We start from the raw sequence: 25,370 nt of genomic DNA on the forward strand, positions 1-25,370 counted from the left end.
TTAACTTGCTCTATAGTTCCATGCTTTTCTCTGAAGCCAAATTGATGAGCTGGGATGATGTTGTGAGCTCCTAGATAAGGAATTATGCGCTTAAGTAGGCATTTTTCAAATAACTTGGACAAGCATGATAGTAGACTTATGATGGAATCGTGTGGTCTTTTCCGGGCTTTGGTATCATTATAATTATAGATTTTTTCCATTTAGTTGGGCACTATTCGGAAGTTCAATTATCATTTTTTGAGTTATTTGGTCATCGCCGGGAGCCTTTTTCGGCTTCAGTTCCCTGATGACCTTCGTGATCTCGTTCGGACGAAATGATGCTGGAGTAGATTCCGTTTCAGTTTGGTTTTGCGGTAGTTCAAATGGATGTGCAGCAAGGTTCGGCTGGAAAACGCCCTGGAGATGTGAGGCAAAAATTTCGGCTCTGTCTTTGTCGCTGCGGGCCCAACAACCAGATGACTTTCTTATCGGGGTGATGGCTTTAGTCGGAGAGCTTAAGCTTGGGTGAGCTCTCCATAAGGGATGCTTTGTGCTGGTTGGCGAGAGTTTCTCAATATATCTTAAATGTGCATTTTCGGCATCTTGCTTCAGGGCCCGGCTTAGTTTGCGTGTGGCTTCATTTAGACGTTGCTTTGAGTATGGCGATCTATTGTTTTGCCACGCCCGTCGCAGACGCCTCTTTTCTTGGATAAGCTGTTCAATTTGCTGGTTCGTTTTGAATTTGATTTTTTGCACATCCTTCTGTTGTGGTGTTGAGATCCTGGCTGCAGTCACAAGTACCTCTTCCAGAGCGGAGGTGGTGGAGTCGATGTCGGCTTCAGTATTGAGCTGGGGGGCTAGCTCTATGTGGGAACTCACATACTTTTTGTATTTCATCCAATTTGTTCTGTGCGACGTCAGCCTGTGAGAGCGATCCGTAGTTTCTGGGCTTTGAAGGAGGGTTATCAACAGCAGCGAGTGATCTGAAGAAAGGTCCGGAAGGGCCTTGGCGTTTATTAGATTGCGTGGGATGTTTTTTGTCACCGCAAAGTTAATTAGATCAGGTATCTTTCTGGGGTCTGCTGGCCAGTAGGTGGGGCTACCAGGGGAAACGTAGTCCAGTTTATTTCTCACATTGATGAGTTATCTTCCCTTTGGGGATCACGAGGCGGGATCCCCAGTGCGTGTGCTTGGCGTTGTAATCTCCTGCAGCTATGAAACGATCTCCAAGAGAGTTGTAAAAGTCCATGAATTGGCCTTCAGAGATTGTAAAGCGACGTGGGCAGTAGACAGCAGCAATGCAAAGGTTGCCGTTACCTGACTGCACTTTAATGGACGTAGCTTGCAAGTAATTTGTTGCAAACCCTTGGTGGAAGTGGTGTTTGATGCGTTCTCTGATAAGGATGCCGGTCCCGCCGTGGGCTTTACCATCTGGATGATCTGTGCGGTGGGAGGTATAACCTCTTATATGAAAGTTGTATCTGCTTGTGAGGTGCGTTTAGAAATTATGTTAGTTCAAGTTTATGCCGTGAGACGCCGTTGGCATTCCACGTGGATATACGTTCCATCATACTTTGTTGAATGGTCACCATCATGGATTCCAGGTTGTTTTGTGACTGCCCTGGGGCCTGCTGAGCATTTACTGAGTTTGAGGGGAGTGGATTTTGCATACCTGTCCGTAGAGCTTCGGCGTAGGAGATGCCCGTGGGGGCATTTAGCGGACCAAAGAAGATCTGGCTGCTTTGGCAAAAAATACATCTGGAGTAGTTTTTGAATTATAATACACATTTTGTATATTTTGTTGGCGTGTAGCTGTCGCTCTTCGCATGCGACTCTTCAGCTCCTTGTAGACCACACAGCCTCTGTAGTTAGATGTATGGTTTCCTCCACAGTTTCCACATTTTTTCGTGTTGGGGTAAAGCAATCCTTTCTGCGTATCGCCAGCGGTTACACCTCTGATGTGACGGGAGCAGGTCAGTCAATTGCAACGCTACTGCCACAAAAACGACGCAGGGGAAGCTAAGCCGCATAGATGCCATAGTCAATAAAGACTCGGAATATGAGAGCGTGCAGCTCTCCAAAGAGGAGAAGGAAAGCCATCTCCACTTGCCGAAACCAGGCACCAGCTCTCCGCGTAGGGACGGGCCAAAACGTCTAAGCGAGGGGATGAGCAAGGCTAAGTAAAGGTAAAGCTTAGCTGGGCCGAGGAGGAGACGCTTGCAAATAAACAAGAAGGGAGACCAAAGTGCAGTCCTCCAGATTAACAAGGAGGCGGAAGACATCCTCTATCCCAGATACGGGAAAATGGCGTGAGGCATGGGTAGTGTATACCTGCGCCTTAAAAAGCGCCATCCCGGGGATAAGGATGCTCACAACCTGAAAGCAGGCGAGGTGGAGAAGGACCTAGGTCTAGAAACTATCTTGAATGCCGCCCAGGGAATGACGCTGGATGAGTCCGACGAAAGAGAGGACGGTGACTGGACTGTAATAGTCAACTCGTCGTATGGAAGTGAGCGCAGTACCCATAACACTTAGGGTGCTGCAGCTCAACCTTCATAAGAGTAAGGTCGCGTCGGAGGAACTCCTCATAGCTATGGAGCAAGGATTCGCCGACATAACTTTGGTTCAGGAGCCATGGACTAAAGTCCACAAATTACAATTTGCTCCATCCAACATCGGTCTACACGCTAACCTTATGTCGCATTACAGCTCTTATGACCTGACTATGTCGATGCTTGTGAGGAGTCGTATGACCCCTCACAAATAGCGGCAACACCAACAGCTGGAACGTCCAAACGCGTCGCGATCACCAGCGACCAACGGCAGCAACAACAGCCTGCAACGAAAAGCCGCGATCGACCAACGGCAACAACAACAGCCGCCAACGCTCACGGAGAGCCACAACAACAACAAAGCGTCGCGGTAAACAGCGGCCGCAACGCCAACAAAGCGTCGCGACCAACAACCCAGCCAGCGGCAACAACAACAACCAAAACGCTCACGGAGAGCCAACAATAAACAGCAGCAGGCAAAACGCTAACGGATAGCGACAACAACAACAACAGCAGCCGAACTTCAGCAACAGCAGTAGACCAAAACCAAAAGAAACCGGCGACGGCCAAGAGCCGAAACAAAACAAAACTCTCGCGAATAACTTTTGTAAATTTCTTTATATTTCCTTAAGGGGTTATCCGGGTTTTGAAACTTAAGGGGGGACATCTGAGTAACTTTTTAAAAAAATCGAAATTTTTTTTTTCGCTTTAACAATTCTTTAGGGTCTTAAAAATAACATACCAGATAGATAGAGTCCGGCAAAAGTGTCTAAGGGTCGAAATTTTCCATTCTGCGGCTATGCCTACCATGTATATATATACGATTTTAAAACTTTAAACGCGTTTTTCTGAAAACCAATTTTTTTGAGGTGGCTGGAAACATAACTCGAACAAATCTTAGCCGATCGATCTGAAATTTTGACAGTATATTCAAAATACACGTAGGATTTTTTTTTTGCTTACTTTTTTTTATCAACAATTTTGTAACGTTTTTTTTTCATGAAAATTGAAATTTTTTTTAATCACTTACCATTTTGCAAAAAATCAAAATATCAAAAAAATCCTACGTGTGTCGATAGAGGTTGAGATATAGAAACTAACAAAATTAGATTTTTTGTTCTAGATCAATAATTAAGGACGTTAGGTTTCCGGCCATGGACCCCTCTCAACGAAGAAATGCTGCACAGCCGCCATTTTGTTTTCGATTTATTAAAAAAAAAAGTATTTTATACTTTACATATAACATTATAAAAACTACTTTAAAATTTTTCGATTGGCTTTTTCATTTGGCCAAAAAAAATTTCTAGAAAATCGGCTTTTTTTTTGCCAGTTACTCAGATGTCCCCCCTTAAGGGGTTATATACAGTTGTACCGCGCAAAAAATGCAATTTTGTCGATTTTTTTTTGACATCATAAAAAATATTTATTAAAAATGTTTTGCCGACGTTGTTTAGTACATGTTTCTGGGTACTTTATTAAATTTTTTCATAAAAAAATATTTAATATTTAAAATGTTATGGCCGAATTCCAAGATCGTCTTTTTTTTCGATGGTGACTTGCGGTGGACATCATATCCCTAGAACGGTTCATCCGAAATCAAAAATTAAAAAAAATTTCGTTAGTATATTGTATTGCCTAGTCCTCTAGACCATGGATTTGTAAAAATTTTGATTTAAAAAAAATGGCGACGGTTTTAACAAAAAATGTACTTTTTCAAGGTATAAGATTTTCGATTTTTATGCTCTAAAAAAAAAAGTTTAAAAAAATGGCGACGGTTTTAACAAAAAATGTACTTTTTCAAGGTATAAGATTTTCGATTTTTATGCTCTAAAAAAAAAAGTTTAAAAAAAAACTCGTTAGAGGACTAGCTATTGTTATAATAAATAAGTGGTCAAAATTTGGTGTTGATCGGATTAATAGTTTTTTAGTAATCGTGACCACCGCAAAGGTAACTTCGAAAAAAAAACGATTCTGAGATAATCGCGTTTAAAGTTTCAAGTTTGTTCAAGCCGATGTGGAGGTCGTGCACTATAAATAGCTACAACTTCTGTTCTAATGCTCCGATCGTTATGAATTTTTGTGAGAATATTCTCAACAGTACATACATACTTGAAGAATATGAAATAAAAAAAAAAGTCGATTTTTTTATCATCACAACTGTATATAACCCCTTAAAAAAATGCAATTATTTCAAACTTTTTTATATAATAGTACAAAGTGTCAGGAATGTTGTCCGAAAATTTCAAGTCGATAGAAGCTAAACTGTAGAAATGGGATAATTTTAAAGCCCAGCGTCGTATGAGTCACAACTGGCAATTCGAACTTTTGCGTCGTTTTTCTCGAAACTACTTTTTTAATCTCGGTAGTAATGATTTCTCGAAAACTATTGCACCGATCGACTTCTGCTTTTGCACACTTCTTTTAGACATGGTTTTGTTGTCGTTGAACGAAGGATTGTTTATATCTTTATTTACAACTCATTTTATAAGCCAAAATATGGCCAAAAATGATGTAAAAAATGACACTTTTTATAAAAAGCTCTACCAGAAATTCAATTTTTAATTAAAACAAGTGTAAACCCCTAATTTTTAAGGTTGCGCGCCTTAGTGTGACCAGCTATTGTAAAGCTATCGATAAGAGACTGATCGTAGATTTAAGGTATTTTGTAAAAACAAAGAGGTGGGTCACTTTTGGATTTAGACAAAAAAGCGAGGACAACGCGATCGGCGGAATAAAATTATAAATCATTAAAAACAAAAGCCATCCGTTAAAAAATTTACTTCAAATAAACTGAATAGTTTACAAATCAGGTGTGGGGTTCGCCCAAAACATTATTTCGTGATGAAGTACGCCGACATACTCAACCTGACAATGGAGGAGTTGTCCAACTGGCTTTCTGAGAAGCACGTGCCGCTGACTGGAAAGGAGACCTTTCATCAGTTGCGGGGAATGGTAAAGACCGTAGCTGGAGACCTGGAGGATGCCGCTTTAGTGGAAACCGGAGAGCTGGACGAGAACAATAGCGTGGCAGAGAGCATTGTGCATAGCGTGGCCGAGAGCAGAGCGGAGAGCGTCGTGGGAAGAGAGTCCGAGCAGGAGGAGCAAGGTTTAGACGAAATGGCTGAGATCACGAAGCAGATGGCCCTGTATAAAGCACGAAAAGATCTTGCGGAACTAAAGGCGAAGGTTGCCGCCTTGGAAGGCAACTCGCTGGACGGCAGGCCCGTTGTTGATGTCAGGGACCTTGAGACCAGTTTGCGCAAATTTTCTGGAGACGATAACATGTCTGTGCACGTTTGGATTCGTGACCTCGAGCTTGCTGCGGTTATGCACGGATTAAGCAACTCCCAACGTTGGCTGTTGGGCAACCGAATGGTGGAAGGCTCGGCCCGCTCGTACGTGATGCTCGAAAAACCCGCTACTTGGAAGGTGCTATGCGAAAGTCTACAAAAAACCTTCGGATTCCGGATGACCAATCACCAGGTGGCAAGGCAATTACAGAGCCGTTCAATTCTGGCGAACGAATCGTTGCTGCAGTATTTTATTGCGATGCGTCACATTGCGGAGCAAGGAACCTTTGAGGAAACAGACATCATAAAATACATTGTTGATGGTCTGCAGGACAAATCCGGATGCGCAGCGCCATTATATTACTGCGCTTCCCTGGATGAGCTGCGCGAGAAGATGATGCGTTACCAGATGGTACAGCCGGAGGACAGGCAGAAGGCATCGGGAGTGGCACGTCCAGGTGCATCTCTGCGGCAGACGCCAGCAGCAAGACCTATACCGGCCGGAGGAGACGTCGCGAGCATAAGGTGCTTCAATTGCCGAGCGATGGGGCACTTCAGTAGCCAGTGCAAGAAACCAAAGCGCCCGGAGGGAGCCAAAATATTTTGACATTTGGAAAAATCAAGATCGTCCTTTTATTTCAAGAAGAATATTACAGTATTGAAGCTTTTGTTATTCCTAATTTTATTTTACCTACGCCTATACTTCTAGGCAGAGATGTATTAAGACTCCTATCACTTAAATTAGTTAAACGCAAAAATGTTATGAAAACAGATCTGAATAAGTTATCGTTAAATAAAACCATTGCATTATCTACTGATTTAATCTGTGCATCCCTATTTACTAGTACATATAAACCAGATAACAATATAAAGACAAGTAGAGAAAGTTATTTACGTGTAAACGCACCTGCAACCCCGGCAAAGCCTCAGATCTTTCAGGAATGGATGCAAGATTTCGCGAATTGTAGGGTACCGAATGAAGATGACGTAGTTAATGTAGGCAGCGAGTTTGGTGGTGCCTCAATGCGAGAGTGTCGTGGAATAGTATATAGACAATACATTGATAGGTTTTCAAAAAGCTATGGTGTACCAAAATGCAAAATGTGCATTCGACTTACGGATTCTACACCATTTTATTGTGCCCCTAGAAGGTTGTCATATCGTGAGAGAGAAATAGTTTCTGAAACAGTTAGTGATCTTTTAGCTAATAGAATCATCCGACCTAGTAATTCGCCATATGCTTCAGCCGTAGTTTTAGTTAAGAAAAAAGATGGAAATGTGAGAATGTGTGTTGATTATCGTGGATTGAATAAGAAGACCGCTAGAGATAATTTTCCGCTACCCCTTATTGAAGACTGTCTAGAATATCTGGAAGGTAAATCGGTGTTTTCCGTTATGACCTTAAGAGTGGCTTTCACCACATAGGTGTTGAAGAAGAATCTGTGAAATATACCGCCTTCGTGACTCCGGACGGGCAATTCGAATACTTGAGGATGCCTTTTGGACTTAAAAATGGTCCCGCTGTTTTCCAAAGATTTATTTCCGACGCCTTGAGAGACTTTGTAAGAAACCGACAGATTGTTGTTTACATGGATGATATTATTTTAGCATCGTATTCCGTAGAAGAGCATAAAAAGATATTAGCTAGGTTGTTAGATCGACTTGTGGAGTTTAACCTTGAGATAAATTTTAAGAAAAGTAGTTTCCTGCAGCAGCGAATAGATTACCTAGGTTATGATGTTAGTGTTCAAGGAATTCTGCCTAATGATACGCATTTAACTGCTATAAAACAATATCCGGAACCAATTAATAGCAAGACGTTACATTCCTGTCTTGGTTTATTTTCCTATTTTAGGAAGTTCGTCCCCAATTTTTCGCGTGTAGCAAAGCCTTTGACCGACCTTCTTAAAAAAGGGGGACCGTTTCCCATGTCGGATTGCGAAAAAGGAGCATTCCTGCAGCTAAGGACAGCGTTGTCGAGTCCCCCTGTGCTGTCTATCTTCAATCCGCAGTATGAAACCGAATTGCACACGGACGCAAGTTCTCACGGGTTTGGTGCTGTTTTGATGCAGCGACAGCTGGATAAGAAGCTACACCCTGTTTTCTTCTACTCGAGAAAGGCCACTGCAGCCGAATCTCGCTATCATAGTTTTGAACTCGAAACCTTGGCAATCATATACGCCTTGCGTCGTTTCCGAATATACTTAGAGCATAAACCCTTTTTAATAGTAACTGATTGTAGTTCCTTGGTCCAAACCTTAAGTAAAAAGTCTATAAATCCTCGTATTGCCCGTTGGTCCCTTGAGTTAGAAAGCTTCAATTATTCGATAGTCCATAGGCCAGGGTCGAATATGGCCCATGTAGATGCGCTTAGTAGGCAAACAGAGATGCTGAGAGAATTGGAAGGAATTTCTGATCCGTGTCCTATTTCGTCAAGAGATGTTTCACCTCTTCGACATTGTAGCCCTATTCAATCTTGTGTTTCCTTTGAGCCTTGTGATCCTACTGCACCTTGTGTAGTTTTTGAACCCGTAAAATCTTGTGAGCCGTGTGAAACTTTTAAATCTTGTCGATCTACTGATTCTTGCGAACCTAGGAAACATGATGTACCTTGTGGTCCTGAGAAACGTGTTAAATCCGTTAGGTTTGCCCCTGAGGTTGAAGAGATTGTTGGAATTGTAGGGGCATCCCCATATGATATTGATTTACTTTTGCAGACCGAACAGATAAGAGATCCGGAAATCCGTCGAGTGCGAGAGAAGTTAGAGATTGGTGAAATGGAAAATTTCGTATTGTTAGATGGGATAGTGTATAGAGCAAAGGATAGTGAGAAACTGTGTATGTATGTCCCGAGCCGAAAGCAGGAAGATCTAATTAGAAAATTCCACGAGAAGTTGGGCCATTTTGCAACAGATAAGTGTGTGAATAAACTGAGAGAAAAATATTGGTTTCCTGGTATTAGGAGTAAGGTCGATCTATTTATAAAGAACTGCTTACCGTGTATCCTACATTCAGTTCCGAGAAGTATTCACAATAGGACGCTTCATAGTATCCCTAAAGCTCCGGTCCCGTTTGATACAATTCATATTGACCATCTAGGTCCCCTTCCGTCTATTAGCTCAAAAAGAAAGCACTTGTTGGTGGTCATTGATGCGTTCACTAAATTCGTTAAGTTATATCCCGTCAATTCAACCAGTACTAAGGAAGTTAATTGCTCTCTAGAAAAATATTTCGAATATTATAGCCGGCCTCGTAGAATCATCTCCGACAGAGGCACCTGCTTTACTTCTTTCGAGTTTAAAGAATTCCTTGAGTGTAGAAATATTGATCATATTAAAGTGGCCACGGCGGCGCCGCAGGCAAATGGACAAGTCGAGCGCGTGAACCGGGTATTGACACCGATGTTGGGAAAGCTATCAGAACCTTTGAACCAGGCTGATTGGTATAAATTGCTTAACCGTGTCGAATTCGCTATAAACAACTCCGTACAGTGTAGTACCGGAAAGACTCCTAGTTCCTTGTTATTTGGTTGTGAACAACGTGGTCCAGTGGTGGATGAGCTCACCGAGTATTTGGAGGAAAAGTTTGATCAGGAGAAACCGCGATGTTTGGATACAGTAAGGGACGAAGCACTTGAGAATATATGTCAATCACAGGTCCGAAATGAAACCGCATACGGCTTAAAGCATAAGGCACCTACGTTGTACCAGGTCGATGATTTTGTTGCTATTCGTAACGTTGATGTAACCCCAGGGCATTGTAAGAAGTTTGCACCCAAGTATCGTGGCCCATATAGAGTAAACCGTGTTTTCCCGAACGACCGTTATGAGATTACAGATATAGACAATTGTCAGCTTACGCAACTCCCATATAAGGGAATCCTTGAGGCTGCTAGGCTAAAACCGTGGTTGCAAGTGTGTAATAAAACCATAGGAATGTGTGTATGATCGAGGTCGATCAAATGTCAGGTTGCCCGAATGTAAACCCCTAATTTTTAAGGTTGCGCGCCTTAGTGTGACCAGCTATTGTAAAGCTATCGATAAGAGACTGATCGTAGATTTAAGGTATTTTGTAAAAACAAAGAGGTGGGTCACTTTTGGATTTGGACAAAAAAGCGAGGACAACGCGATCGGCGGAATAAAATTATAAATCATTAAAAACAAAAGCCATCCGTTAAAAAATTTAGTTCAAATAAACTGAATAGTTTACACAAGAAAGGAAGCTAACTTCGGCACGACGAAGTTTGTATACCCTTGCAGATATTTCATTACATTTTACCTTCCTTTCAGGAAGTACCACTCCCCGGTGTTTTGGTGGAGCGAGGAGATCGCGGACCTGCGCCGCAAATGCCACCGCAGCAGAAGACTGTTGCATCGAGCTAGAGGCACCCCGCGCCTCCTTACGTGCAACGATCGCTACAAGGCGGCAAGGAAGCAGCTGAAGACTGCCATTAGGAATAGCAAACGAGAATGCTTCCTCAAGCTGTGCGACGCCGCCGACGAGGATCCCTGGGGAGGAGCCTACAAAATGGTAGTGAAGAGGCTTAACGCGGGTGGCAGTGCCCCAACCAACCCGGCGACGCTGGAGAGAATAGTTGACACCCTGTTCCCGAGCGAACGGTAGGTCGTGATCTGCCCCAGCACCGAGTTGAGCGACATCCGTTGGGTCACGGAAGCCGAGGTTCTCCATGCCGGTAGAAGCCTGAAGCCCAAGAAGGCTCCAGGGTCGGACGCGATTTGGAGTAGAGAAGCTGACTCTATCGCTGCTGGCGACCGAAGTTGCGTGCCTGTTTAACAAGTGCCTTCTGGAGGGGACGTTCCCCGACAGATGGAAAAGGCAACGACTGCTGCTGCTGCCCAAGCCTGGCAATCCACCAGGAGAAGCATCGTCCTACAGACCGATCTGTCTGCTGGACACGATTGGCAAGGTCTTCGAAAGGGGGATCTCAACCCGGCTGAGCCAAGCCATCGATGTCGCTGGTGGACTCTCCCCGGAGCAATATGGCTTCACGAAGGGGAAGTCTACGCTGGACGCCATCACGAGGGTAGTCAAAGTGGCGCAGGATGCCATTGCCATTGCCTTCAGCAACAGGGTCCTCTTGATGGACACGAGAATGGGTCCCAGAGAGTATAACGTCTCAGCCGGTGTCCCGCAGGGCTCCGTCCTGGGACCGCTCCTCTGAAACGCAATGTATGACGGCGTACTGAGGCTTCCGATGCCAGTCAGCACTAGCCTGGTTGGATTTGCGGACGACGTCGCTATCGTAGTGGTAGCAAAGGAGCTAGCAACTGTGAAGGCGCGCGCGGACACGGCCATCCGAACCGTAGAGTCGCGGCTGGCGGTTGCAGGTCTGGAGTTGGCAGCCCACAAGACGGAAGCTGTCCTTACCTCGAGCCGGAAAGCGCTGGAGACTGCTAGCGTGCTAGTTGGAGGGACGAGGATCCGGTCGCAGCTGGCGATCAAGTACCTGGGTGTCCTCATCGATACTTGTCTGTCCTTCAAGGAGCATCTGAAGTACGTCCACCAAAAGGCCAGCGGTACGGCAGGAGCGCTCTCCAAGATGCTACCGAACACGAGAGGTCCAAGGCAGTACACGAGGAAACTCCTATCATCAGTGGTGACCTCGCAGATCCTGTATGCGGTACCAGTTTGGGCAGAAGCTGCGTCGGCCAAAAGCTACATGCGGAGAGTGGAGGCGTCCTACAGACTGTGCGCCATCAGGATCGCGTGCTCGTTCCGGACGATCTCGGAAGACGCGGCACTGGTCATCGCAAGGCAAGTCCCACTGGCGGAGCTCATCCGGGAGAGGAAGGAGATCTTTGTAGCCATGCAGGACAGGAGGGCACTGCCGTCTAGAGCAGAGCTTAAGGTTGAAAACTGGCAGTCTAAATGGGACTCCTCTTCTAAAGGCCGATGGACGCACCGACTCATCCCAGACATAGCGCGATGTGTAGAGAGGACGCATGGGCAGGTCAACTTCTACCTGAGCCAGGTGCTAAGCGGCCACGGATGCTTTCGCCAGTATCTAAAGCGCTTCGGCCACGAGACGGAGGACTGGTGCCCGGAGTGCGGATCTGGCAATGTGGAAGACGCAGAACACGTGCTCTTTGAGTTCCGGAGGTTTGGCTTTGAGAGGTAGGAGCTAGAGGAGGTATCAGGATCTACTACCACCTTGGTACCGAGGATGCTCGACCAGAGAGTGTGGGAAGCGGCAAACTCATTTGCCGCAAACGTAATGAAGACCCTCAGGACCCTGGAGCGAAGGCGGAAGGAGCGGCCGGAGTAGGGATATTAGCGCCCGCGAAGCAATGCCATGCGACGGTACCGCCCGGCGTGAGTCCTTACTTCTAAGTATATTTTTCCGTCTTGTCCTATTTGTATTAATTGTATTGTAAGACAGTTGCGTAAAAATAGAGAAATATACATAATATTGAATACAAACAAAAACCAACACAGCGGCGACAAACTCACTACGAAAAAGTGGTCACGTGACTCCACGCCGCATAAGTGTGAGCGAGAGGGAACCTACGATCGAGCGGCGATACAACCCCCGAAAACTGGCATGCGCCAAAGGAAACAGCGAGAGAAAAGGAGTACCGAAACTTCAAGAAGCGAAAACGGAATTGCAGAACTTGCGAAAGCGCGTGACATTTTTTCACTCTTGCGGACGTGGCGAACTTGATCAGAAGTGCGAGCGGAGTTTTACATTTTTCTCGAAGCGACCGATTTTTGATTGATTTGATTGATTTTGATTGAAAGTTACAATCGAGTGATCAGACCTGAGACCGACAGGCGGCTCTCGACGAGAAGTACTGTGACCCAAAGAACCACCAAGTGGGACTCGCAGCCCATCAGTAGTCAGCGTGGAGACACCCGACGTCGCGAGGCCAACAGCGGCTGCGACAGCCACCGGCTGACGATTTGGACGGAGACCAAATCCAGAAGATCTCGAGGAGAGTGTGCCGTTGCAGAACCAGCGGCGGAGCACCCGGATTCACGCGTGTGTGTGTGCGTGAGAGCGAGATGGGTGAGTGAACCGCATTTTGGCCAGCGAGAATCACGTGCAATGAGAAATTTCTCGAAGGCCTCGATGCGGCGTCATCAAGAGTAGGCTAGATTTATAACTATGACCTAACCTAACCTGCTAACTCCTCGAGCACTGAGAGAAAAGCCTGAAAGAAACAAAATCAAGAAAAACCCAAAACGAAGCAAAGTTAAATTAAATAAAGAATATTTTTCCTACACATGGGAACACAAATTGCCGCCGCCATGTTTGCTTTGATTTCCTTGATTTTTCTGCCGAGCCTGACCAAACTGAGAGAAAGGGGTGATCCCAAATTTTATGAAATAAATATTTCTCAAATATGGCGCTTTACCATGTCTCTTCCCCAAATAAATTCTGGAAATAAATATTAGATCTTTTCTGCCCCTACCAGCGGTATTAAGGAAACTCGAGCCTGGCTACACTGAGAGAAACCAAAGACAAACTCGGCTTCAAATAAATTAAATATTTTTTTTTTATAAAAACCCCAGATATTCGCTGCCACTTCCAGGGAGTTCGAACCTGCCTACACTGTGAGAAATAAATCACGTTCGGTCCCAAATGAAAGAAGTAAATAAATAAAAATGCAAAAATAAATATTTCTCGACTGTTTCAATGCACTCATAAGACAAAGATATAACAAAAGCTGGCCACGCATAAATATATATATTTCGAAAACCCACGCTTGTTCAGGGCCAGGCTTAGCTGGCCGAATATTAAAAAACAAATGCCTAGATTTTAGGGCATAGATCATGCCTTAGAAAAAGTTGTCCTCCATAATCGATCCCCTCTCTCGGTCTCCTCGTGGCGAGTTCCATGAGCCAGACCCAAAAATATAAATATTTTCTGTAAAGTCCACCCTGGCACCACGACCTACCAACTGGAGAAGAGCATCTCCAAAAATATCTAATTTCATCTAGTTGAATGCACTGGGCTATAGACTCCTTTACGGGGATAAAGGCACAGGGACTAGATGGAATATTCTCAGCCATGCTACAGGTGACCCAAGAAGTAATCACCCCATTGCTCTACGCAAAATATACAGCATATATAAGCCCGGGCTGTATCCCTGTCAAATTGTGAACTTTTCGGATTGTCTTCCTGCCCAAAGCAGGAAAGTGCAGCCACGTGAGCCCCAAGGATTACAGACCTATAAGCCTCACCTGATTTCTACTCAAAACGCTAGAAAAACTGTTGTTCTTATTCATCAGGAACGATGTAGGGAGACAACTGTCGACCAACCAGCATGCCTACACAAAGGGAAAATCAGTGGAGACGGCATTACATTTGTTGGTAGTCACCATTGCAATGCATTGAGAGAACCCTACACAATATAGAGTATGATCTTGGAGTGTTTGTGGACATATCCGGAGCATCCAACAACGTTAATAACACGTAATAATGGATCGCCTACAAGCGACCAACACAAAAAAATATTTGTATATATAGATATTTTATATTTGTGGAAAATACTGAAATTTGATTTGATTTTTATAGCATTAGAAGCTTTATTTCCTAGACCAACAGCCGACAGAGATGACCCGTGACACGTACTAAAAAACAATACAGAAATGCGAGCAAAAAATGTGAACATCAATATATATATAAATTAATTAATCCGAATTTTTACTAGGAAGGGGTAATTTCAACTAATCATTTGGAGCTTTTTGTCTGTATGTATGTATGTAAATTCAGAAAAGCATTTAAGACTTTTAATCACTTCTTTTCAGCAAACTTTACATTTGGGGCTTTGATTTTGTGATATTATATGGATCTAAACCTATCTGAGTGGCAGGACGTAAGCGATTCTCCGGCTTGTTTTTTTAAGTTTCCGACTTATATTCTAAAATATTACTCTTTGGAAAGAACCACATTAGAAAATGATTTGGGTGACCGCATGGATCAAATTCTTGCAGATTGATCCCTGGATTTCGATCACCTCTGTGTTACGAAAAATACATACTGATCATTTGAAGTATATGGATTCTGACCTACGAGTCCTCAATAAGGCGTCATATGGGGCATCAAATTATTTTTTTATTTGATATTCATAATTATTTAAGTTGAAATTGCAAAAGAAATTATAAATAAGTTATTTTAGTCTGCTAATAAACTAACATTTCTTATCCAAACGCAGATATATATTGTAGAAATATAGTAGGTATTACTTTTATTTATTCACTAATACGGAAATTGAGAGTACTGATTTGTAAGGGTAGCTTAATTTGCACTTAACCAGTAGAAATATTAGATAATAATTACATTTAGTCTTTCGAGAAGGCGGAGCATGAAAATTATAACAAATTCTGAACCTAAAAGCACGGAAGAAGCTCTTTTTGCATTCTTTTCCTATATTTTCTATCCTAAAATTTAACCCAAACGAGCTTGGTGTCGTAAGGCCACTTTGATCTTAGTTTAAATATTTTATTTTTTTTAATTGTTTAAATTTATAATTAAAATTAATAAATGTAATTAACAATTCAAATAAATTAATTGAATTAATAATTAAAATTAATTAATTGAATTAATAATTTAAAATACCTTAAATCTTAGTAAAAATTATTGAATTTAGTTATAGTTTCGGTTAGTGTTTTATTAAAATCGATATTTAATTAGTCATTACATTTCTTCCATTAAATACTATATTAGAAAGCTTTTTACCCTGTACGTCTCAAGTTCAAGCTAAAGTCAAGTCAAAATTTAACCAAACAACATTTGATTTTCAATCGAAAATAGACAAAAGTTCAATCAAAATGTTAATTAAAAAAAAAAGGCAATTTAAATTGGGACATCGATTAAACGTAAAGAAACCCAAAATAAACGAAGAATAAATAAGAATTCTTCTTTCGAATTTAAACAAAGACGCGCCCAATGCATATATTTGTTGATTTATGCATACTGACTACATACATATGTACAAGTATATTAAAACGATTATACGTAGCGTACTTAATTTAAAGGAAATGCAATATATTAAATAATACACAAATATGTTTATATTAATTATCGCACAGGGGGAAAAAAAGTAATAAGGTCAAGTGTGCTTATTTGTATAATACCCACTAATCAAATGTTTGTACATTAAATTTAAAAAAAATTGCGTTTGGAAACTAATACTTAATTCTAAATAATTATCATATCACAGAGTAGACGAAAACTAGAAAATTTATATACTCACAGTTTGTAATTCGATCATTATGAATCGATCTATTATCGTCTAATGAATAGAACAACTAACAGGATACATATATAACAAGAAAGAAAGCTAACTTTGGCCAGCCAAAGTTTGTATACCCTTACAGGTAACAATTAAAATATATCATAACTAAGCCAAAAATGAAAGCATTTTTGTGTTAGTTTTTATTAATTTAAAAAAACTGTATACCAAATTTAAAATTTTAAGAAATCAAAATTTTTGGCCATTTTTGCTAATTTTAATGATGTTATAAAATTTTGCAAAAATGGCAAAAAAATCGATTTCTTCCTGACATATCTAGAAAGATTCCCCTGTTGATGCTGATCAAGAATATATATGGTTTATGGGGTCGAAAATGATTCCTTGACTTAGAAAATATTATTTTGTATTATAAAATCTGATTTTTTATATTAAAAAACTTCTTGATTATTTTAAAATTAACAATAAAGGAAGCTAACTTCGGCATGCCGTTGCAGATTGGTTTTGATGTTTATATTATAGATTATAATACTGACAACACTCACAAAACAGAGTTTCATTACATTTTACCTATACTTATTATGTTTACAGTTTGACAGTTACAGTTTTACATTCCCAGCTTTACATTTTCTCTACATTTACCGATCGTTTATATGGCAGCTGTATGATATAGTTGTCCGATTTTCATAAAATTTTTACCAAAATTCTGAAATAAAAAAAAAAGCTTATATCTCAGAGAAGATAAAAATAGGTTGAAAAACAACGAAGTTATAATTTTTTTCTATTAATTTCCCGATCGTTCCTATGGCAGCTATAAGATATAGTCGTCCGATTTTCATGAAATTTTAACTGAAATTTTGAAATAATATAAAATGGCCATATCTATGAAATGGTGCAAAAATGTTAATAAACGGCGAAGTTAAAATTTTTTTTCTAAAAATTTATCGATCATTTGTATGGGAGCTATATGATATAGTCGTCCGATCCGGCCTGTTCCGACATATATAGCAGTGAGAGTATATAGAAGACTATATGCAAAGTTTTGCGTAGAAACAGACTGACGGACAGACGGACATGGCTAGATCGACTCGGCTGTTGATGCTGATCAAGAATATATATACTTTATAGGGTCGGAAACATCTCATTCACTGCGTTGCAAACTTCTGACTGAAATTATAATACCCTGCAAGGGTATAAAAAGATGTAATTTTATATATTACATATAACATAATTATTTGGTTTTGATAAAATATTAAAAATATTATTTTTAAATCGAATAAAAACGCTATATATTTTAGTTTTAAAATATCTAGTATAACATAAATTACAAATATATATGCTCATAAAAGAGTAATAACAACTTTCATTGCGTTTACCTATACATCTTATATTTACAGTTTTACAGTTACCGTTTTACATTCACAGCCTAACTTTCTTGCTAGGTCTGAAAGTGGAATTTTCTCAAATGGACCGCGGTTAGAACGCATCTAAATCTAACCACGGTTTGTTAGGCGATAGTTTTTCAGTGCAACTCTGATTTCTTCTTCTTAACAGTGCAAATTTGACCAACACTACGAAAATGTAAACAAACTTGGCGAGGAACAAATAAAATATGGAATTTAAAATGTGGCGCCAAAGCTACAAGAATGCCCAAAATAGTTGTTCGCGTTGTTTTTTGTATATTCTTGCCCCAAAATGTCCCCAATTGCTACTATTTAATATAAAACGCCTACCTCTACAAAATAGTTGGTAAATGCTCCATTTCATATTTGCAACAGCCAATTCGACAGCCTTTGTTTACGTTTTCATGAGCCATAGCTGATCGATCAGCTGTTCGGATGCGGATGCACTTTAACGCAGCTCTGTGTGAACACGAGTTTTACTTTTTTTTTAAATCCTAACCGTTCCTCACCAATGCGCTGCGTGGGAAGACAGTATAAAACTCATAGACTATCGCGCAAGTTTTCAGTTGAACTTATCGGCTAACTATACCGATACATCGTCAATATTTTCACTAATTCAGTCATTCAGTAGTTAAGGGAATACCCAGAGACAATAAATGATTTAATTGTAAAATTTTTAATTTTCGGCTATATATATATTTACAGTTGTAGTATTCTTTTATTTAAGGCAATCAAATACACAAATGTGTAGTTGTGTCCCCTTGTATGTTTGCAACTAACAAGAGGTCATTGTAGGAGGGGTTCCCAGGCAAGAGCAAACACAGGTCGGGATAATTTCCAACGTTATAAATATTATTATTCACTGCTTTACTTTAAACTATATGTATATGTATGTACAGATGGGCGTGTATTCGCAATAGATAAGACGTTAGACCGGCGGTGTGCGTTTAGCGGCGTTTGCAAAATCAGACTGACTTTTTCACTCTCCCGCACAGTGGGACACGCAGCAAAACTGAATATGCCGCCCGCAAATGCTAGACCTAGCAAGAGACATCTCCGCGTGTCCAGTCCATCCTGAAAGTAGTAGGCGGGGCAGAATCTAGAATGGAGAAACGAGACAAACGGTGTGCGCAAGAAATAATTCATTATGATTGAGGTGTGTACGTGAGAGCGCTTAAGAACGGATTGGCAGTGGACACAGCTTCGACACTGACCGCTTTAATTGGCCTTGTTTGGTTTTAAGTGTTACCACCCGGACTAACGCATCCGTCCCTGGGTGTAACTCAACGACCCGTCCTAACAGCCATTGTGACGGAGGAAATCGGTCATCCTTGATGATGACAAGGTCGTTCAGCTGCAAACCTTCAGCCTCATGACACCACTTCGGTCTCTGCTGCAGATGAGCTAGCCAGTCTCGACTCCAAGCCTTCCAGAAATGGCGGATCATTGACTGATGGATAAGAAGAAAGTTCTCTGCGAAGGACTTGGACTACGGTCTATATTCCGGAGGCGCCAACATGGAGTCTCCGATTAGGAAATGAGCCGGCGTGACCACCTCTAGATCGTCTGCATCTGCTGTGAGAGGGCACAGCGGCCGCGAGTTGAGGCATGCTTCTATGCTTATGAGCACCGTAGATAACTCCTCATAGGTGAGCCGTCGATCTGCAATGACCCTCTTAAGGTGGTGCTTCACCGACTTCACATCGGCCTCCCACAGCCCGCCAAAGTTGGGCGATTGAGGTGGATTAAAATGCCAAGTGGCACGCTGCGCATCGAGCTTTGGTGCTATGAGCTTCTCGTAATCTTCCTGCAGCCTTCCGAATAATGCCTTCATTAGATTATCCGCGCCGATAAAGTTGGTTCCGTTGTCACTGTATAAATGTTGTACCATCCCTCGCCGCCCGGTGAACCGGTCTAAAGCCAGTAAGAAATGCTCCGTGGTGAGACCCGTTACCGCCTCCAAGTGCACAGCCTTCGTCGCAAGGCAGATGAAAACGGCGATGTATCCCTTGTAGAAGCTAGTTCCTCTCAAGTGCGCTGCCTTCAGCTCTATAGCCCCTGTGTAGTCAACTCCCATGAGCTGAGTCGAGGTGGTTGGCCGGGTGCGAAAGCACCTCACGCACTTCCGTAGCACCCTTCGAACTGCTTGTCTCCCTATTAGTATCCAGAACCGCTGGCGAGCGTGAGCCAAGGTCAGCTGCGCACCTCCGTGCAGAGTCAAAGCATGAGAATACCGTATTACTAGCTCTGTAAAAATATGAGAACTTGGGAGGATTATCGGATGCCGACGTTCGTATGTTAGCCCCGAATGGCGCAATCGCCCCCTCACTCGTAAGATTCCCTCCACAACGATCGGTGACAAACTCTGAAGTCTGCTTCTGGAGGGCAGCCGTTTAGAATTCCTCAACGCGGCCAGCTCAGATGCGAAGGACTCCCTATGAACGATTCGCACGATGGCGAGTAAAGCATATTCGAGCTCCTCAATGCTTAGGGGACCGGTACACCTCTGTCCTTTGCTAATAGCATTGGTTTTGAACCGAATTATAAAAGCTGTGACTCTCACAGCCTGGCTGAAACTGGAAAACCTCTCAAGCAACGATGGTTGCGGAACTGCAAGGTGAACGCGTACCTTGTCCGCCTTTGCCTCCAGCGCGGCATCGTTTATGTCGACCCGCCCGATCTCCGTCGAAGGCCAGTCACCTTGCTTGCGTGTAAGCCACTCCGGGCCTCGCCACCACAAGTCAAAGTCCTTCAGCTCGCTCGGAGGAAGCCCTCTTGTCGCACAGTCGGCTGGATTCTCGCTAGTACCTACGTGTCTCCATTGCGATGGCGACGAGTGGTCCAGAATGAAGGCGACCCGGTTGGCGACAAACGTCTTCCATTTATTGACGTCCCCGTGCAGCCAATGAAGAAGAATCGTGGCATCCGTCCAATAAAAGGTCTGGATGGGAAGGTCATTTAGCCATTTAGCCGTTGTAAGCCATTTCACCAACTTGACGGCTAACACTGCACCACTCAGCTCCGTTCTTGGTATGGTTAGGGGTTTAGTAGGGGTAACCTTTGATTTTGCGGCCAACGGCGAGGCGTAGCACGTTCCATCCCCGTGATCGAGCCTTAGATAAGTAGCAGCTGCATAGGATGTGGAAGACCCGTCACAAAACGCGTGAAGCTGAGGTAATACTATGGATCCTGGAGAATAATGAATCCACCGCTGTATGCTCAGACCGTCGATCCCCAGCAAGCCGTCCCGAAATGCTTGCCACCGCTCCGCAAGAACCTCATCGACCCAATCTAGAGCCGTCCTAGCGCCGTTGTCCTGCATTTTCTTAGCCATGGTTACCTCCTTCAATATTAACTTTCCCGAGATGATGACTGGCGCGATGAGGCCTAGTGGGTCGAACAGCCTCGCTATGCTCGACAGGATCGTCCTTTTGGTGAAACTAGGTGGTATCTCAAAATTGACCTGAAATTTGAAGCAGTCTTTATTGGGGAGCCAATACATTCCTAACGCCTTAATAGGATCCGCAGTGTCCCAATTCAGAGGTGTCCGACTGCATTGATGCTCTGGCGGAATCGATTGCAAAAGGCTCTCTTCGTTGATGGACCATTTCCGCAACTCCATGCAAGCGGATTTTATCGCACCCGATACCTGGGCCCGTTTATTCTCTGCATCTTCTATCGTATGCCCTCCGGAAAGAATGTCGTCCACATAGATCTCGTCCCTCAATACTTCTTCCGCCTTAGGAAACTGCTAATTCTTCGCTAATTGTTGAATTATTTTGATCGCCATGAAGCCATTCGGGCCAAAGCCGTTCCGAAGGTTAGCGTTGTCAACGCATACACATGGGTCCATCAATGTGTATGCGTTGAATCCGCCGCCCGCCATAAAATCCGTTGATATTGGGCGTCTTCCGGGTGAACATCGATACATTTTCTGTATATCCGCCGTGAAAAAAAACGATATTTCCGCCAGTTGAGAATGACTGCAGACATATCGTTTTGAAGAGTAGGCCCAGTCCAGTCATTCGAAAATGATTCTAAATCCTTATAAGTTGGAACGGTGGCACCGCTCCCTTGGTGATGCTCCCAAGCGTTGTGGGTCTCCTTGGGCAACTTCGATGCTATGTAATGCGCCATCCAGTGCTGCCGTTCCCCGTCCAAGTCTTGGACGCGGCGGAATGCAGCCAGGCAAACATTGACCGTGCTCAGCATCGACCGTATTGAATCCGTATTATTCTTTTGCAGCCTGGGCAACGCGTATATCGCGTTCATGTGGTGAAAAAAACTAGACGAGGATTGTTGTACCTTTTAGTCATCATTCCCCATGCCACGGCGTAGTTTGTCTCCGTGAGCTGCATTTGACGGATGTTATTATCACGCCCTACCGGCAATGACACCTTGAGACAATGTAACCGCTGTACGTTACTCAAATTATTGTTGTTATGTATGAGGCTCGTGAAGGCGTCATAGTAGCCTGGCCAGTCCACACACGCACCGGAAAACTTGGGAACTGACATCTGTGTCATGTTCAGTCGCACCTCCGGATCAGCGGCTCCACTTGGCAGTGGCTGCAGCGTAGGAGTCTCGGATCCAAGTTTATCCAACTCCTCTGCGATGGCACAATAGGCGTCCATATAACGCTACTCGAACTCCGATTGGAAATTTTTTACGGCATAGCTCTATTCCGCAAACCCTTCTAGATTCACGATCACGGCATCAGTCTCCTGGAACGCGTTCCTTAGCTCTTCCACTTGTTGTAGCCGCTTCTTTAAATAAATTCTCGTTTTTCTCGATTGTGAATCCTTTTTAAAATTCACCAACGTCGATTTAAGGGATTGGTATCGATTTGCATGTAAGTTAGCTAATTGCTCGAAAGTCGGATCATCCGAAACAGTTTCCATGCTGACGAGTGTAAAACCAAAACTTAGCGCAACTCACCACCAAAAAAACATGTAAAGAAAATATCGGTAAATTCTTGTCTCGCACACAATTTGTCACTTACTCCGTTTTGCACACAAGATTCCAACCCGAAGCCACCAAAAGAAACAAAAGAAGAGAGCGCCTCCGTTCCTTGACCTGCCGTTGATGCGCCTATGTATCGCCGTCTTCTTTTCAGGCAGTTCGCCGAGCCGACTTGTAAAATTAACGCGGCCGCGCGATCTAACAGAATCTATTTACACCCAGTAAAATCGAATTTAAATTTTCACAATTGCAAGGGTCCCCTCATGGGCCACCATGTGTAATTGTGTCCCCTTGTATGTATGCAACTAACAAGAGGTTATTGTAGGAGGGGTTCCCAGGCAAGAGCAAACACAGGTCGGGATAATTTCCAACGTTATAATTATTATTATTCACTGCTTTACTTTAAACTATATGTATATGTATGTACATATGGGTGTGTATTCGCAATAGATAAGACGTTAGACCGGCGGCGTGCGTTCAGCGGCGTTTGCAAAATCAGACTGACTTTTTCCCCTCTCTTCCATTCTCTTCTTCTCGCATCGTATGCACTGTTCGGAGACGAGCGAGCGATCGGCTGACCGTCACTCTCCCGCACAGTGGGACACGTAGCAAAACTGAACACAAATATTTACAACAAAATATATTAGGTCAAAGAAAAAATTCAGCTCGAACTCGAACTTCTCCGTATCGGAGTATTTATAACTTTTGAAGCAAATAATAGAATCAAATAATATAAGCGGCACACTGTACCACGCCCACTAATTCGCCTTTTTAAAGGGTATCAAAATAAAAAAATCTTTTTCTGAGAATCTTTTTCTCACGCCCTGAAGGCAGGCGTGAAGGAGAAGGACGAGGATGCCGCCCAGGGAATGACGCTGGATGAGTCCGACGAAGGAGAGGACGGTGACCTGACCGTAGTAGTCAACCCGTCGTATGGAGGTGAGCTCAGTACCCACGACACTCAGCGTGCTGCAGCTCAACCTCTACAAGAGCAAGGTCGCGTCGGCGAAACACCTCTTAGCCATGGAGCAAGGATCCGCCGACATAGCTTTGGTCCAGGAGCCAAGGATCGCCTCAGGCAATGCCTTCGCCGGACTCAAGTCCGCAAATTACAATTTGCTCCATCCACCAACGGTAAGCAGGAATAGAACCGCCGTACTTATATGGAAGGGTCTACACGCTAACCTTATGTCTCATTACAAGTCTGATGACCTGACTGTGGTGATGCTAGAGAGCGAAAAAAAAGCGCCTTTTGGTAGCTTCCTGCTACATGGCACACGACAGGACGGCCCCACTAGAAGAACTCATGAGCCTGGTAGAAGCCAACCCGAAGGACCAGCAACTGGGTGCAGACGCCAACGCGCACCACTGCGTATGGGGGAGCCCCGACATAAACGAGAAAGGTGAGTCTTTCTTAGACATTATACTCTCAACCAACCGGAGTATAGCAAACGTGGGGGAGGAACACACCTTTGTAGGTCCCACCTCCTCAAACGTGCTAGATCTTATTCTTGGTAGGGGACAAGGTACTTTGGTATCAGAATGGAGAGTCCTTGAGAGACCATTCTTCTCAGATCATAAGTACATACGGTTCCAATACGCATTCGAACACTCTCCAAAACAATCAGTCTTCAGGAACCCCCGGAATACTAACTGGGGAAAGTTCAAGGAGACTATTGCGACACGGCTCGCGATCTCTCCGGGCATAGTAGAATCCGCGGAAGACATAGAAAAGTCCCTAGAGACCCTCTCCAAAGAACTGATATATGCGTACCACGCATCATCCCCTATATCGGACACGAGAAAGAGGAACAGGCCACCCTGGTGGAATAAGGACCTTTCACTCCGACTCAACAAACTCAACGAATTCTTCAAAATCGCCAAGCAGGCGAAAGATGATATCATGAATGAGGAATACAAAGTCCTACTAAGGGACTACAACAAGGAAATACGCAAGGCGCAGAGAAACTCATGGAGAAACTTCTGCTCCAATATAGAGACTGCCCAGGAAACGGCTAGACTCCGTAAGCTGCTATCGAAGCAGCCAACCGTACAGAGTCAGCTCAAACGCGACGACGGACAGTGGGCTAAGGGCAGCGAAGAGGCCCTAACAGCACTAATGCATACGCATTTCCCAGGATGCACTGAGGTACCCGCTGGATTCTCGCTAGTACCTACGTGTCTCCATTGCGATGGCGACGAGTGGTCCAGAATGAAGGCGACCCGGTTGGCGACAAACGTCTTCCATTTATTGACGTCCCCGTGCAGCCAATGAAGAAGAATCGTGGCATCCGTCCAATAAAAGGTCTGGATGGGAAGGTCATTTAGCCATTTAGCCGTTGTAAGCCATTTCACCAACTTGACGGCTAACACTGCACCACTCAGCTCCGTTCTTGGTATGGTTAGGGGTTTAGTAGGGGTAACCTTTGATTTTGCGGCCAACGGCGAGGCGTAGCACGTTCCATCCCCGAGCTCGAGCCTTAGATAAGTAGCAGCTGCATAGGATGTGGAAGACCCGTCACAAAACGCGTGAAGCTGAGGTAATACTATGGATCCTGGAGAATAATGAATCCACCGCTGTATGCTCAGACCGTCGATCTCCAGCAAGCCGTCCCGAAATGCTTGCCACCGCTCCGCAAGAACGTCATCGACCCAATCTAGAGCCGTCCTAGCGCCGTTGTCCTGCATTTTCTTAGCCATGGTTACCTCCTTCAATATTAACTTTCCCGAGATGATGACTGGCGCGATGAGGCCTAGTGGGTCGAACAGCCTCGCTATGCTCGACAGGATCGTCCTTTTGGTGAAACTAGGTGGTATCTCAAAATTGACCTGAAATTTGAAGCAGTCTTTATTGGGGAGCCAATACATTCCTAACGCCTTAATAGGATCCGCAGTGTCCCAATTCAGAGGTGTCCGACTGCATTGATGCTCTGGCGGAATCGATTGCAAAAGGCTCTCTTCGTTGAT

At 43.6% G+C, this 25,370-nt stretch overlaps 1 protein-coding gene across 3 annotated transcripts in view; it reads right to left on the reverse strand.

Annotated features, from left to right (window-relative positions):
* LOC108081519 (scavenger receptor class B member 1) overlaps positions 1 to 25,370 on the reverse strand; it is a 188,863-nt gene that overhangs the window by 39,359 nt on the left and 124,134 nt on the right. The window contains exon 1 of one of the 3 annotated variants that reach the window (XM_070284291.1): positions 3,274 to 3,436. The exons of the other annotated variants lie outside the window; for them this stretch is intronic. The gene's annotated coding sequence lies outside the window, so the exon portion shown is untranslated. Of the gene's footprint in view, positions 1 to 3,273; positions 3,437 to 25,370 lie in introns of those variants that run through there. 3 annotated transcript variants of the gene reach the window in all.

The sequence above is a fragment of the Drosophila kikkawai genome, chromosome 2R (assembly GCF_030179895.1).
Source record: "Drosophila kikkawai strain 14028-0561.14 chromosome 2R, DkikHiC1v2, whole genome shotgun sequence".
Taxonomy (NCBI): Eukaryota; Metazoa; Arthropoda; class Insecta; order Diptera; family Drosophilidae; genus Drosophila; species Drosophila kikkawai.